Source organism: Panthera onca, chromosome D4 (assembly GCF_046562875.1).
Source record: "Panthera onca isolate mPanOnc1 chromosome D4, mPanOnc1 haplotype 2, whole genome shotgun sequence".
NCBI classification, from domain to species: domain Eukaryota; kingdom Metazoa; phylum Chordata; class Mammalia; order Carnivora; family Felidae; genus Panthera; species Panthera onca.
In genome coordinates, this window is record NC_138351.1 from 26,347,916 (window position 1) to 26,362,716 (window position 14,801).

Below are 14,801 nucleotides of genomic sequence, written 5' to 3' on the forward strand. Positions count from 1 at the left end.
CCATTTAAGACTACAATTTATTTTCTAAGTGCAGCTTTTGCTGTGTCTCACAGTTTTTATTATAAAGTAGTCTCATTTTAAAGGCTTTCTAGATAGTTTAAAATTTCAGTTTCATCTTTGATGTAAGGACTGGATAGAACTGTTTCTCAATTTACAAGTAGTTGAAATTATTATTATTATTAAGCTTATGATCTCACAGTTCATGAGCTTGAGCCCCGCGTTGGGCTCTGTGCTGACAGCTCAGAGCCTGGAGCCTGCTTCAGATTCTGTGTCTCCCTCTCTCTGCCCCTCCCCACTTGCATTCTGTCTCTCTCTCTCTCTCAAAAATAATAAATAAACATAAAAAAATAATTTCTGAATTTTCTTTTTTGACTAAGGATTTGATTTATTTTGGACATAAAGTAAACACATTTTCCTATTCAGGGATGTCAATTCTTATATATGGATGAATTACTCTATATCCTGACTTACTTTTTGCCTTCAAGATGTGCTCCAAAAGAGGTACAGTAAGAAGCCCACTATTTGCATTTCTGATAGTTTTTGACTTCCATATCTAGCATCCATGTTATATGCAGTTTGAAACACTTCAAGCAAATAATTTACAGAAACAAGGCCATGACTTTATTATAATCCAAGATGCTTGGCAGAAACAAATGCATATTTCTGGGCTAACGTGCCTCTAACCCAGGCCTCAAGGACTCCACATCTATAAATCCAAGGAACTTGAGCTCAAGGAAACAAAGCATCGTGAATAAAAGCAGGAACCAAGACTACTGGACCCAAAAGGCAGAGTAAGTGTGATTACTATTTACTTATTAAATGCTACATAAGGGATAAATAGGTAAACAAGATGAAAAATAAACATAAGACAGGGATAGAAAATGTGGAGCAGGTTTAAGATGTTAGTGAAGATGCAAGAAGGATAGAAAAGGGGGAATGAAAGAGAAGCAGCATTCAAAGACAAGATTGGCTTAGTATTTCGAAAATTGAAAGGCACCAATTCTCAGCTTAAGGAAGCCTAAGAAATCCTAAGTGGGATAAATAAAGAAAAATCTATATCTAGAAACAACAGAGAGAAATTGCAGGATACCATAGGCAAGGAAAAAACAATCAAAAGAAGTTAGAAAGAAAAGACAAATCAGCTACAAAGGAATGACAGTTCCATTTGTAGCTGACTTCATAATAGCATCAAGGAAGCCAAAAGGCCATAAAATAATATTTATAGGTGCTGAATCTATATCTAGTGCCTATCTATTCACTATATTCCATATCTAATTAAAATGGCTTTCAGTTAAAAAATAAGTTATTTTCAGGTAAACAAAAATTGTGTTTCTAACCCAAATATGTCTGTAGAGGAAATTTGGAAATGTCTATTTCAGGGAAAATAAAAATGATCCCAGATAGAAGATCTGGAAGGAAGGGAAAACATATAAATTGGTGAATATAAGAGTCCATAGAAACACAGTTTTGGGCAAAAACACTGATAATGATGTCTGATTTGTGGATTAAAACAATAAAACGTAAAAACTGATTAAGACTAGCATATAAACCATTGTAGAGGTGATTATAGTTTGTATTCTGGAATTCTTGGATTCTTTATGATAAAGGTTAAGATAGTGACCAGTTTTGGATTTCTTAGGTTAAATTTTTATGTTAAAGTATTTAGGAAAACCACCACTCTGAAAGAAAGAAAAAAGAAGGAAAGAAAGATTGAAAGGAAGGAAGGAAGGAAAAAGGAAAGAAGAAAGGAAGGAAGAAAGAGAGAGAGAAAGAAAGAAAGAAATCATGTATAATTTCCAAATTACTAGAGTAATTTGGAAAATTATAAATGAGAAATTATTTAATAATTGGAATTATTTAATAATTAGAAAAATTGGAATGAGAAAAAATGGAGTAAAAAAGTAAATACAAAAAAATTACTTTAATAACTATACTTTACTATATATTTTAATAAAAAAATTAAGCCAAGAAAGAAAGGAAAGAGTGAGAGAGAGAGACAAAGAGAGACAGAGAGAAAAGAAAAATCAGAATAGGCAGCACAAAACCAAATGATAGAAATAAATCCAAACATCAGTAATCCCAACCAACGTCAATGAAAAACCAATCTGATCAAAAACAAAGATTATCAGGTTGGATTAAAAATCTTTATGCCGTATATTAATAAAAACATTAAAATAAGGACAAAGAAAGGTTGAAAATAGAGGGAAGAAAAAAACATGTACCAGGTAGGTAGCACCAAATAAGAGCTGGCATAATTATATTCATGAAATAGACCTGCAACAATATTTAGCAGAAATGAAATGAATCACTATATAAATATAAAAGAGTCAGTTATGTGGAAGAGTGGAAGTTCTAAACGTGGCTATTTAATAAAATAGCCACAACATATCTAAAGCAAAAGCTGATACAAGTACAAGAAGTAAAACACAAGTTGGTCATGGCAGTGGGAAATTTTCACTCGCCAAATTTAGTGTTAGGACACATTTCTAAAAAGCCAATAAACATATAGAATGTTTGAATGGCACAACTAAACTTGATCAAATGGATGTGTTTATAATTAACTCTAAAAAACACATTCTTACTATGCACATGTGAATCATTTATGAAAAAGAATCACTTGTTAAGCCACAAAGCACATCTTAACAAATTTTAAAGGACTGACAACTTGTAGAGCATGCCATGTGGCCACAAAATAACTGCTTTTGTTTTCTGTTTAATTTTTTTTAACACTTATTTATTTTTGAGAGACAGAGAGAGGCAGCGCATGAGCAGGGGAGGGGGAGAGAGAAAGAGAGAGACAGAATCTGAAGCAGGCTCCAGGCTCTGAGCTGTTTGTTAGCACAGAGCCTGACACGGGGTTCAAACTCGTGAACTGCGAGACCATGACTTGAGCTGAAGTCGGTTGCTCAACCAACTGAGGCATCCAGGCATCCCTTGTTTTCTGTTTATACTCAAAAAAGATGAGTAGAAAAATTCATCAGTGTGGATTATAAAAATATATTTACTGATTAATCAATGTGTAAAAAGGAAATCATAATATACATAAGAATGTGTATGGAACCAAACCTTTCTAAAGACATTGAAACTTGTGAGGTGCAGCTAACCTAGGATTTGGTGGAAAATTTGGAGCCATACATTTGCATTGAAGACAAAAAAAAAAGACTAAAAATTAATGAAGTAAGCATCCAATTTAAGGAATTGGGAAAAGAACAATAGAAAAACCTAATGGTAGTAGAAATATAAGTTGAAAACACAGACAGATATGGAGAATTAGTAAAGCCAGGAGAGAGGTCTTTGTAAACACCAATATGATTGACAAAACTCTGGCAAGAGAAAAGATAAACATAAATAAGCCAAATAAGATATGAATGAAGGAGATAGTGACAGATGTGTCAGATTTCAAATGATGAGAAAATATCATAAACTAGCTTATGACAAAAGAAGTTAAAAAGTTAGCTGAAGTGGAGAAATTTCTGAAAAAAAAATAATTGCAATGCTATCTAAAGTAACAATTATTGCAAATGATTCAAGAAGAAATAGAAAGCCAGAATAGTCCTAGAACTGTTCATTAATAGCCTTAAAATCTTTCCTTAAAGAAAGCAGCATGCCTGGGTGAGTGTACAAGTTAAGTTGCCTTTAACACTTGACAAACAGAAAATTTCAGTCTTAACGTAAGTTTTTCCAAAGAATATGGAAATGGGAGCACTTCTCAACTCATTGAAAGAGACTAGCATAGTTTTGATGCCAAATCAGAAAAGCAAATGAAAAGAAATGAAAATCACAGGCCAATCTAATCTCTGAATATAGATTTTCAAATCCTTTGCAAACTACCAGCAAATTGAATTCAACATATATATAAACACAATATCTCATTCCCCAAGCTTGGTGTGATAGAGATGAAAGCTTGGTTTAACATTCTTATGTTAGCTTTATATATATAATTAAATTGATTAATGTAATTCACTTCATTAATAGGAAGGGTAAAACTATTTGGTTACCTCCACAGACATAGAAAAAAAAGCACTTGACAAAATTTAACATTCATGATAGAAAGAAACCTTTAGCAAACTAGCAACAGGCTGAAACTTTCTCTATCTGATAGTAGGTAAGTACAGAAATGCTTTCAGCAAATATTGTAATGCTGAAGAAAAGAAGAATGTAATGGTGAAGAAAAGAAGAAGAAAGAGTGCATGCAATTATACTTCTTTTCTCTACTGTACTTAGCTAGAGTAGAAAAGTAATATAAAGAAGTTAAATGTATAATGAATAGAAAGGAAGAAAAAATGTAGGATTGTCTCCATCATGCAACCAAAAATAAACCAAAAATAAATGTACTTGGCCTATTTGAGCAATGTTACTCTGATTGTTTTTTCTTCCTTGTTTACTTAGGATGTTAACCCTAGAGCAGGGTTTCTTGACCTTGTCACTAGGACATTTTAAACTGGATAATTCTTTATTGTGTGGGCTGTCTTGTGCATTGTAGGATGTTTAGTAGCATTCTTGGCTTTTTAACCACCAGTCGTCCACTGTGAAGGCTGAGGCAAAAGAGTTTCTGTTGTGGGAAAGTTTCTACTCACAACTACCTGATGCAGTTAATTTATTCTTTGCACCCTCTGTGTGTCTGGCTCATGGGAAGGACTCCACAAGAGGAGATTCATGCGTGAGCCTAGTCTTTATAACCCAGAGAAGCTTCTATGAGTTCTCCCTTGTCTCCAGGTGAGATAGTTAGAATTAGACTCTCAGAACCCGTTTGAACAAAGAAGGAGAAATGGAGGCTTCAATCCTCTGGAGTCAGGGGCTGAGGGGGGATAGTGTGGTGTGACAGGATAGAACCATTGGAAGTTAGGAAACTCATCCTGAAGTAGGGAGGAATGGTTGGGGTATGTGTCCCATATTGGAGGCAGGTTTGGCATGAGTTAAAAATATTAAAAATCAGATGTAAGACCATGTCATGCTAGAGATACCAGACCACCCCCATTTCAGTTCCCAGGGAGCTTGGCATAAGTTTCTCAATAGCTGCGTAAGAAAACAAGAGCAAACAATTGTTCATTAACAACTACCATGTACCAAACCTTTGAAGGAGCAACTAGTTCTTTGACCAGTTGGGACTCTTATTGCAAGCAACAGAAAGCTCAAGTGGTTTAAGCCATAAGAGAATTTGTTGTCTCACGTAACTGTAAAGTCCTGAGGCATGTGTGTGGGGAGGTGGTTTGTTCTCCAGGCTCACAAGTTCATCAGGGCTGGGGCTTGGTCTATGTGCTTCTCTTAGTCCTGCCCTCCTCAGGGTGGCTGCCTCCTTCTCAGGCTGGCAGCCAAATCTCTGCTGTCAGTTCCTGGGGCCACATGTTTCCTCATCTGAAGCTTATCTTTTCTTCCCTTGTAGCACAAATACCCATTTGGGACAATGGCTTTGCCCTGAATAAGTCACTCTTAGGGTGATGCCATGCTCTGACCACCTAGACCAGTGTTGTGTGCTCCCCCTTCCCCCAGTCACTGTAGTGGGGGGTGTAGGCAGAGCCAAACAAGACCTGAGCTTAGAGCCAAGATGGAGATATTCCATCCTTCCTAGACCATTGGGCTTCTCCACAGGGTGTTGGGGGGGTATGTTCTGGGGAGTCAACTATGATACCCATCACCCCTCAGACTCTGAGGTTGAGGGAACTTGATTAACGGAACTGACACACTGTGGAACAGAGCCTCCGTGGACTTCTGCCACTTTTAGCAGAGGGTCTGTGGTGGAGCTTGAGGTAGGAGTCGGAGCAGCCCCACCCAGTGAGGCAGAACTCAAATACTAACATGGTTGTAACCTCTGCTGCTCTGGGCCTGTTTTCCCTCATACCTTTCCCTCATTCTTCTCCTGCTCTTCGTTGCAAGAAGACAGACATCCAACTGCCTTTCCCACACTCTGAGGTCATTTGGCTTCTAGCTGGGTTTTGCCAATGGGAGGGACTGGTGGATACAGGGGGTGGTAAGGAAAAGAGAGATGTCAGGGTATGTCACCCACCGTGTGCCCCAGGTAACATCCAGCAGTGCATGTTTCCTCGGAGTCCATGGCTCCACGTCCCCGTGCACAGGCCTGGTGTGGTTCCAGAATCCTCCTAACATCTGTGCCCCAAGGGTCCTGGTCCCACTTCATCTTCCTTCCAGCCAATATGTGGCCGATGTCTGGTTTGCATCTCTGTGTCTCCTGTTTGGCTTCTCAGCTCTTCCATTCACCTCCATCCCCTGTATTACCAGCTCCTAGCGCTAACTTTCCTCTGGTTTACATACTTACAGAGTTTTGTGTTTGCCCAGGAAAGGTTGTTCCAAACCTAAGCCTTGGATCTTTTTTTTTTCCAGCCTGGTGTGGCCTGGAGAAGCAAGGGTTACACGTTGAACCAAATTAAGCTGGGACCTCCAGGGTGTGACTGACCCAACCTCTACACCTCAGTTAGCAGCTCTCTGTTCGAAATTAAAATACCTCTCCTTTATTCTCCCCCTACATCTCTGGAGTCAGGGGCTGAGGGGATGGTGTCCTTGGGGATGAAGTATTGTGATTGTCAATAGCAGTAATGACAATTGATGGAATGTTTAGGTCTGATTTACAAGCAATGCTGGATTTGCATTAGCGTAGTAGGTTTAAAATAACATCCATGCATTAGACGATATTCAGATTTAATGGAAAAATAATGACTGCATTAAATCAGGTTTTATTGTTATGGAGGGTTTTAATTTGGCAGGACCACTTTCCTTTTGTGATCTAGAAAGGGCTCAGTTGAGGAAGGTGGGGCTTCCTTGCTGATTCTTGACCTATATCCATTCTGCACTCACCCAGAAATGATTGCACCTTTAAAGCAGGTTAACCTTTCTGGTTCCTTTTTGTTTTGTTTTTCCTCAGAAGGTGGTTTTCACTTCTTAAAACCTTACAGATTAATTTAAAAGTAATAAAAATTAAACAGAAGTCATTGTTCTTCCCTGCTTTATGAAATGGCGTTTCCATTGTGGGTTGTTTTTTTTAAAAGAGGAAATGCATCATTAAAGTCGTTGCATTATTTATCAGAGAAGCTAATGAAATCATAACTACAGTAACTGAATACACACAGTACGGCACTGGTTTGAATCACTGCCTATGAAATCCCAGTTAATCACTGTGGGACCGGTGCCTTTTATACCTCAGCTCATGAAACCAAAAGCATTGCAGTCTTTGTGGAAAGGCTTCAAAATTCTCAACTCTCACCAAAGTAAGAAAGTCAGTTATGGGGTGACAATGAAATTTGGTAAGAATTTGCTAGCAGAGGCAGGATCAACAGCAGATTTTCATGGGTCCTCAAAAGACATTTAAAAGATTGCTTCGCATCTTGTGTGTCCTTTGCTGCAATGTTACCTGTTAACTTATTGATCTTTCCACCTGCCTAGGTCAGCTGTTCTCACACGGATGAAAGCTATGACTGAAGAGAGAGGAAATCATGGAAAACTCACAGACTAGTCCGCAAGTTTACAAAGGGAGAAGTTGAAGCTAAGGATGTAAGTGACTTGCTAGAGCAGGATGAAAACCCAGATCCTTCCTGGTTACCTCACTGCCTGCCTCTTAGTGGCATGACTGGCCTTGGGGCCTGGGCATAGAGGTTCTGAAAGGGTTGGGAGTCACATGGCTAAAGAAGTGATGTTCTCCTAGACCTCCCCTGCTCTTGGGCCTCTCTTTCTCCTGAGCCTCACCATACCTGGGCCAGCAGTGAGTCCATATTCTCTGTATTCCATGCCAACAACCCCCCTGCCTCCATTGTCCCCCGTCCATGTCCCTGCATCCTGCTTTTCCTCTCTCCTTCACTCATTGTCTCTGTTGCCAATATCCCCTCACATTGAGAAACCTGAGGCCTGGCAGGTGGGCTGTTATGGGCATGGGTACAAAATCTTGACATCTGGGATGGCCCCTTAGGTGAGCACTGAAGGGCTGTCCAGCATCCCACTGAGGCTATTGGTGGCCTTGGCTGGGGAGTGTGCTGGAGTCTCAGTATACCCCATCCAGCATTATGGAAGGTTTGATAGAAGTGACAGAGACAAGTTCAAGCCTTTAACATTTCTTTACTCCACCTCACAGGACTGGCCTGTTAGGCCGGAATGCGCCCAATCCTACATAATCTCTTAGCTTTTGTTTTGTCCACTGGTAGCTCTTTGCTGACTCCTCCAGGAAACCCTTGACCTTCAGGATTGTGCACCCAGAAACTTCCCACCTGCTCTCCCTCCTTCACACTCTCCTGGTTACAACACCCTACAGTCCTGGGTTGAACACCTGACCCTAGCTGGGCCAAGGAGGACCTTTGTTGGTCATTTGGACTTGGGGCTCATTTTAGGATTCATCTCTCTTCAGGTGGTGAGTGAACTGTAGGTATAACATTTGCAAGCTGTTGGAGACCTTGTCTAGAAAGCCAACGGAATGAAAAAAGAATGAAGTTAATCTATGGAAACCAATAGAGCTGAGAGATGGTCCAAGTGCAGTTAGTTCTCTTTGCTCCGGAGGCTCTGCAAACAGCACTCTGCTGAGTGCAGCCTGGGGTGTGACATTCCTTGGATTCCGGATCAAAACCAATACAGTGCCTTTTATGCTCTAGATCTAACTGGGTGTCCGTCACTGCAACCACAAAGGGCCTTATTCTTCCATCTCTATCGACTGATTGATCACTTCATTCACACATGAGTGTCAGGGCACATTCAGAAATATTATTAGTACCCATTAAGTGGTGCTTTTTTGTGGGCTCTCACTTCCTTATCTTGTTTATATTATCCATTTTCTCATATTTTCCTCTTTACTGCGCAGTTTTTCCATGTCAGATAGATGGGGAAAAGAAGATTTTTAAAAAATATTTATTTTGAGGGAGAGAGAGTGCCCAAGCCAGGGAGGGGCAGAGAGAGAAAGAGAGAGAATCCCAAGCAGGCTCCATGCTGTCAGCGCAAAGCCTGTCACGGGGCTTGATCTCATGAACTATGAGATCATGACCTGAGCCAAGATCAAGGGTCATATGCTTAACCGATTGAGCCACCCTGGCACCCTGGAAAAGATGATTTTTAAGAGCTATGTTAGTTTAGATGGCTGGGAAAGAAGGACCAGCAGGGGGGATTCTGGGTGTGAGTTTATGATGGGCCTTAGGAGGTAGGAGTCTGCCATGGCTTTATGAACATATGGTTAAGCCATCTGTCACCCAATGCCATGGCATATTTATTATTCACTGGAATCTACCAAAGGAAGAGAAGACATACATACTCTTTGTTCTTGAGATGCTCACAGTGGAGGCGCTGGGGAAAGAGCAAGATAAATGTGAAGCACTTGCAAATAAGGAGGGGAGATACATGGAACGGGAAATAGGACGCTCCAGTGTAAGGGAAGCTGGCCTGCTCTTGCTAAGATCAATTGGCACTTTCAGAACACTTCTCGTTCAGAGATCTCAGGTATGTGATAAACACTAGCTCACTGTGGCTCACCAGCTCCTTGGGAACCAGAGATTTAGAACAGGGAATATCCCAGGGCCAAAAGGGACAGGAAACATGCTTAATAGATGTTCCAGGGGGAGTTAAGGAAGTAGAATATAATTACGGGTACTGGAACTATGCCATACTACTAGTAAGAACGAGTTCTCAGACTTCTGATCAAGGTGATAAAACCACTGTCAGCTTATGCTTAGTTTCATTACTCATATCACCACATAGATTTCTCATGCTACAATGCATGAAAATGTTTTATTTTAAAATTCCTCAAAATTATCTTTCCAATCGAGATACTTCCTGCAAAGCCTGCGTCCTGTCCACCTCTCCTACATCATCTGCAGACATCCTTCCACTTGCCTATAACTCCTGACCTTTCACTCGGAGCCTGAATAAGTGATAAGCAAAGGGATCTGCTCCCTTGGGACTTCCGAGAAGACAGACAATGACACCTTCCTCTTCCTCCTTCCCATTTCCTTCCTTGCCTCATTTCCTACTTGGACTTTTCATAACTTTTCCAGGTGCCGCCTCATTCCATGTCTGTTCCCATCTCTGCGTTGCCCACAGTAAGAGTCTCAGAAGACCTGAGCGGTGCAGGTTGATCAGAACGGCCAATCCCGGGGCGCCTGGGTGGCTCAGCAGGTTAAGCATCAGATCATGATCTCGCAGTTCGAGTTCGAGCCCCGCTTCAGGCTCTGTGGTGACAGCTCAGAGCCTGGAGCCTTCTTTGGATTCTGTGTCTCCCTCTCTCTCTGTCCCTCCCCCATTCGTGCTCTGTCTCTCTGTCTCTGTCTCTGTCTCTCTGTCTCTCAAAAATAAACATTAAAAAAAGAAAATAAAATAAAAAAGAAAAGCTAGTCCTGACTGGATTGCCCTCAGGCCTAGTTCTTTTACGTAAAACTGACTCAGATGGATGCTGACTGTGCCATTCTCAAGTTCACATATATAATGGAGTATTTTTTCAGGAAGAAAATTTTTATCTCCAGCCTTGAGCATCCACTTCTCATAATATAGAAAATGGGTTCTTTTCACTCACAGGTAAGTTCAGTGAATTTTCATAATTTCTCAGTCACCTCGGGTTAAACATTTAACCACATGTGGGATTTTTTTTTCCTCTTTTACGAAATCCATGCCCCTCAGGTTGATGTTAAGGTCTAGGAAGGGGGCTGTTTACTCAAGTAGCACTTGGCTGTTTCTTGAGGTCTACCTGACAGTGTTCTCTGCTGCCAGCCCTTGATATGTGCCTGGTGTCACCTGGTCCTTAGATTGACCTGCTGAACTGCAGCCTTGTGCTTCTCATATCCTTGGTGGGTGGTTGAAAGGGAGACGAGTCCAGTCCTGAGTCACACATCTACTTTTTAAACTGTCTTTTTGTACCTGAGACCCTAGCTTTTGAGCTTTACAGTGAAGAATATGATGTCCTCGTTCTGTTTCCTTTCTGACCCGCTAAACCCTCCTTCCCCCACCCCTGGAAAAACTATAGATGCATGTTTGCAGCCCAAGAGAAGGACAGTAAAGAGGAAAGGGAAAGAACATTCTAGTTAATATCTCAAAGTATCATGTCTCCAAATAAGCCAGTTCTTCCACCGTGTGTATTTTGAATGCAAATTGAAAAACTAAGGACTTGGTAGAAATCTTTTCTGTTAGTCAAACATTTGAAAAAGTCATAGTATAGAATCTCCCATTAAAAAAATTTTTTTAGGGGCGCCTCGGTTGAGCGACCGACTTCCGCCCAGATCATGATCTCACGGTTCGTGAATTCGAGCCCCGCGTCGGGCTTGGTGCTGACAGCCCAAGGCCTGGAGCCTGCTTCTGTTTCTGTGTCTCCCTCTCTCTCTGCCCCTCCCCCATTCATGCTCTGTCTCTCTCTGTCTCAGAAATAAATAAACATTAAAAAATTAAAAAAAAAAATTAAATGTGGGGCTCGAACTCACGAACCGAGAGATCATGACCTGGGCCAAAGTCAGAAGCTCAACCGACTGAGCCCCCCAGGTGCCCCTCGGAATCTCCCATTTTCTAATAAGAACCATCAGGTGGATAAGTTGAAGTTACCCAATATGTATTGATGACAGGGGCTATGCTCAGAAACCAAAAGTTTTTTATTTAATTTTATTTAATTTTATTTATTTTTATTATTACTTTTTTTAGTTACAAACAGACAATCCCATTTCATCCGTTATTAGTCCATTATCACAAGCGAGATGCTAGACCAAGATAGCACAATTAACAATATGGAAACTTATCAGATTTAATGACGGTGTATTTTGAAACAGAGGTCCAGAGGTCACCCATGCTAGGAAAAAAAAAAGTCAAATTCACCCTCAAGATATGATGTTATTAGGTAGAAATATATTAGATTGTTTTCACCAACTAGGAAAGGAGAAAAAATACATCTGCAGTGCTAGCATTTATATCTACTTGCATGCTTGTGTCTTTCAGTTCCTTGTCAGTGATGCTGGAGGAGTCGAACTCCAGTGGCTACTCAGGTGGTCCATTTGAATGTGGTTCTTGCTACTAAAAAACTTTGTGTGACATATTTTATTTTGAACTTCAACATTCAAAAAAATGTAACAGTTTCAAGTCTTCTGTTGGCTGGAAACATCTTTGTGTTGCACGATTATTATTTCTTTTTAGTCTTTCAGTTCACATCATCTGAACAAAACTCACACTGCTTAGCCCTAAGACAGGGTGGGTCTGTTTAAGATAAAGGTGGATACTAAATAGATGAGGTGTGGGGAGGGTCAGGGAAGAGGAGTCATGATCAAATCAGAGGAACTGAGATGTGAAAGTGAAATTAGAGATGAAATTCTTTGAGGCTTTTTTTTCATGAACTTCATACATGGTAGTAAATTGCTTTTAGAAGCTGTATTAATATGTCTGGTCAAGGAAGTAAAGGCATGCCAATTCACTATATTATTAGCTAATGCAGCATATTCCAAAGTTGTTCTCTCCCAGATGTTAAAGGACAAGTCATAGTGAAATTCTTATTTACAGGCGACAGAGGCTAACCCTGGATGACTTAAATAGGAAGAGAAGAGTACTTGAATTCAGAGCCCTGATGGAAGACTGGAGAACAGGTTGAGACAAGTTCAGGAGCCAAGGGAGAGGTAGGTGGCTGGAATCACAGCCAAAATCATGCCCTGGGGACCACCTGGTAGGACATCACTGTCACCACCTGTAGATACTTCACACTTTCCTTGCACCCCCCATGGCCCTGACCTCTGAACCTTGTGCCCATCATAGACACCGGAAGGAGTTTGCACTGCCCCTGCTTCTCTGCCACTTCCTCCAGAGTCAAAGTCCCAGGAGGCAGCAGCCAACTGGCCCTGAGGGCATGTGATACCCTGGTTCCCATGAAGTTCCCAGAGGGCACCATCTGCCTTTTTACCTGCCGAAGGGAGAGGTGGGCCTTGCCTCCCAGGAAGATTTGCACACAGTTGGGGACTCCCTAAACATAAGAAGCTACTTCAGATGCCAGCCAGCCAAAAAAAAAAAAAAAAAAAAAAAGATAAATGACAACAGGATGTAACATAGGAAAAGGTTCCACACTCAATTAATTTTGGAAGATGCCAGGTTTAACAGATTTCTTTACTATAGGGCTTTTCGTGTGACTGCATGCATGGTGAATCTCCAGGAGGGATTATAGGAACCCCCCCCCCCCCCTTCATCATCCGATGTGAGTGCTCCACGGAAAACATTGCATGAATCACTACTTTGAAGCAATCAGCAACACTGTATTTTCTCACACTTAACCTCAGCAAACTGGTCTCTTTACTGACACATGCCATATTTCTAGGCATGCAAATTAGAACTGCGGTTCTGGAAACTTTCAGGCTGTACTGCTGTCTCATGGTTGGGTTATTTTTCAGGAGGAAGGTAATATCACTATTACATGTTTGCAGCACCCACCATGGCTTTCGTTTCTTGGGGGTGCAGGCTTGGTTTAATCACCTAGATATATCCCTGCTGTGCCCTTTTCCTTACTGAAGCATCTCCATTTGGTCTTGGCATGTTGTCCAACTTGCCTGAAGCAGTTAATGTTGCTTCAGAAAAATGTCTACGGGCGTAGCTTATGTCTGAAAGACCCTGGCTCTACATATAGCAGAGGTAGGAGCTGCCAAGATTAAAATTCTCTGATAACTCAAAACAAATGTCCTGCTTATTTTTATAGTGTGACAAGGTAAAAGCACGGAATCCAACAACCAAACAGCCAGTGACCTTGAAGCCATAGGCAGCATAGGAAACCGTTCCTATCTGTGTTCATCGATGACGCCTAAACTTTAGGTCGGAGTCATATTTAATTTGAAAAGATTGGGAAGCTGAAGACCATATCTTCACGTGCAAATCCCAGCCTTAGCTCTCTGGCCAATAGAGGTAAATACAAGTCACATGCTTGACTGAAATCAGCACTGAAGTTGAGCTTTCTAAAAAGTTTCATTATTTAATGTTTCTTTTTTCAAGCTTCCGTACTTATGACTTTCTTGTTATCCTTCAACATTTGTAAAATACAAAGCTAACACCATGAGATAGAGACATTCATTGAAACAAAAATCTTTTTGGGGTCTACCGTGTGAAAGGCCTGTGCTAGATATAAGGGGTAAACTCATGAGTTAGATGTATTTCCTGCCTTCAAGAGCTTTTACCTAGACTGTGAATTGGTTTATTTATTTAAAAGACTTTTTTTCAGGCCGACTATGATCTAGGCACTGTGCTAGGAGCTCAGATAAAGCTGTGCACAAGAAAATAAAAGTTTCTATTCTTTGGCACATAGATGCAGTGGGGGAGCCCGATATTAAATCACACAGCACATATTTATTCATTGAATCATTCTTGCGATCAGAGCCACAAAGGCTTAGACCAGCATAAGCCTGTGAGGATATGATGGAACGCGTTCTCTCGGGAAGTGGCCTGTGAGCTGTGCTCTGAAGGATGAACAGGAATAAACGTTATGGAGATATGGTTGGAGGGAGCGAGAAGAGAAATAAGAGTTTTAGAACAGGAGAGAGTTTTGCTGGTACCAGAGGAAGGGTGGCCTGACCAAGCAGGGCCTTGGAGACCTTGGGAAAGTTTCAGTCTTCATGCTAAATGCAATGGGAAGACATGGGGCAGATTTCCTCAGGGAAGGAATGTAATCAGACATGCACTCTAGAAAGGTTACTCTGGCCATGCATATTGAATGGCTTGCAAGGGCAGTAATGGAGGCAGAAATACCAGCTAGAAGGTTGGTCTAGTAATTCAAGGGGAAAGTGCTGGTAGGTTCAACTAGGGTAGGTGTGGGAGAATGATGCTGAGAGGTATATAGATACAAGAGATATAAATGAGTCCCAAACAACAGAACTTGATGC

General features: G+C 40.9%; 1 long non-coding RNA gene across 2 annotated transcripts; it reads left to right on the plus strand.

Moving 5' to 3' along the window:
- Window positions 1-572: 572 nt before the first annotated feature.
- On the plus strand, window positions 573-13,970 carry LOC132663563 (uncharacterized). Of its 2 annotated transcripts, none has more exons than XR_009603120.2 (4): window positions 573-791; window positions 7,396-7,503; window positions 12,451-12,563; window positions 13,628-13,970. It is a non-coding gene; the product is annotated as an uncharacterized LOC132663563 (long non-coding RNA). The 2 variants fall into 2 exon arrangements; XR_009603121.3 differs by lacking the exon at window positions 13,628-13,970 and adding an exon at window positions 13,054-13,123.
- Window positions 13,971-14,801: the final 831 nt, after the last annotated feature.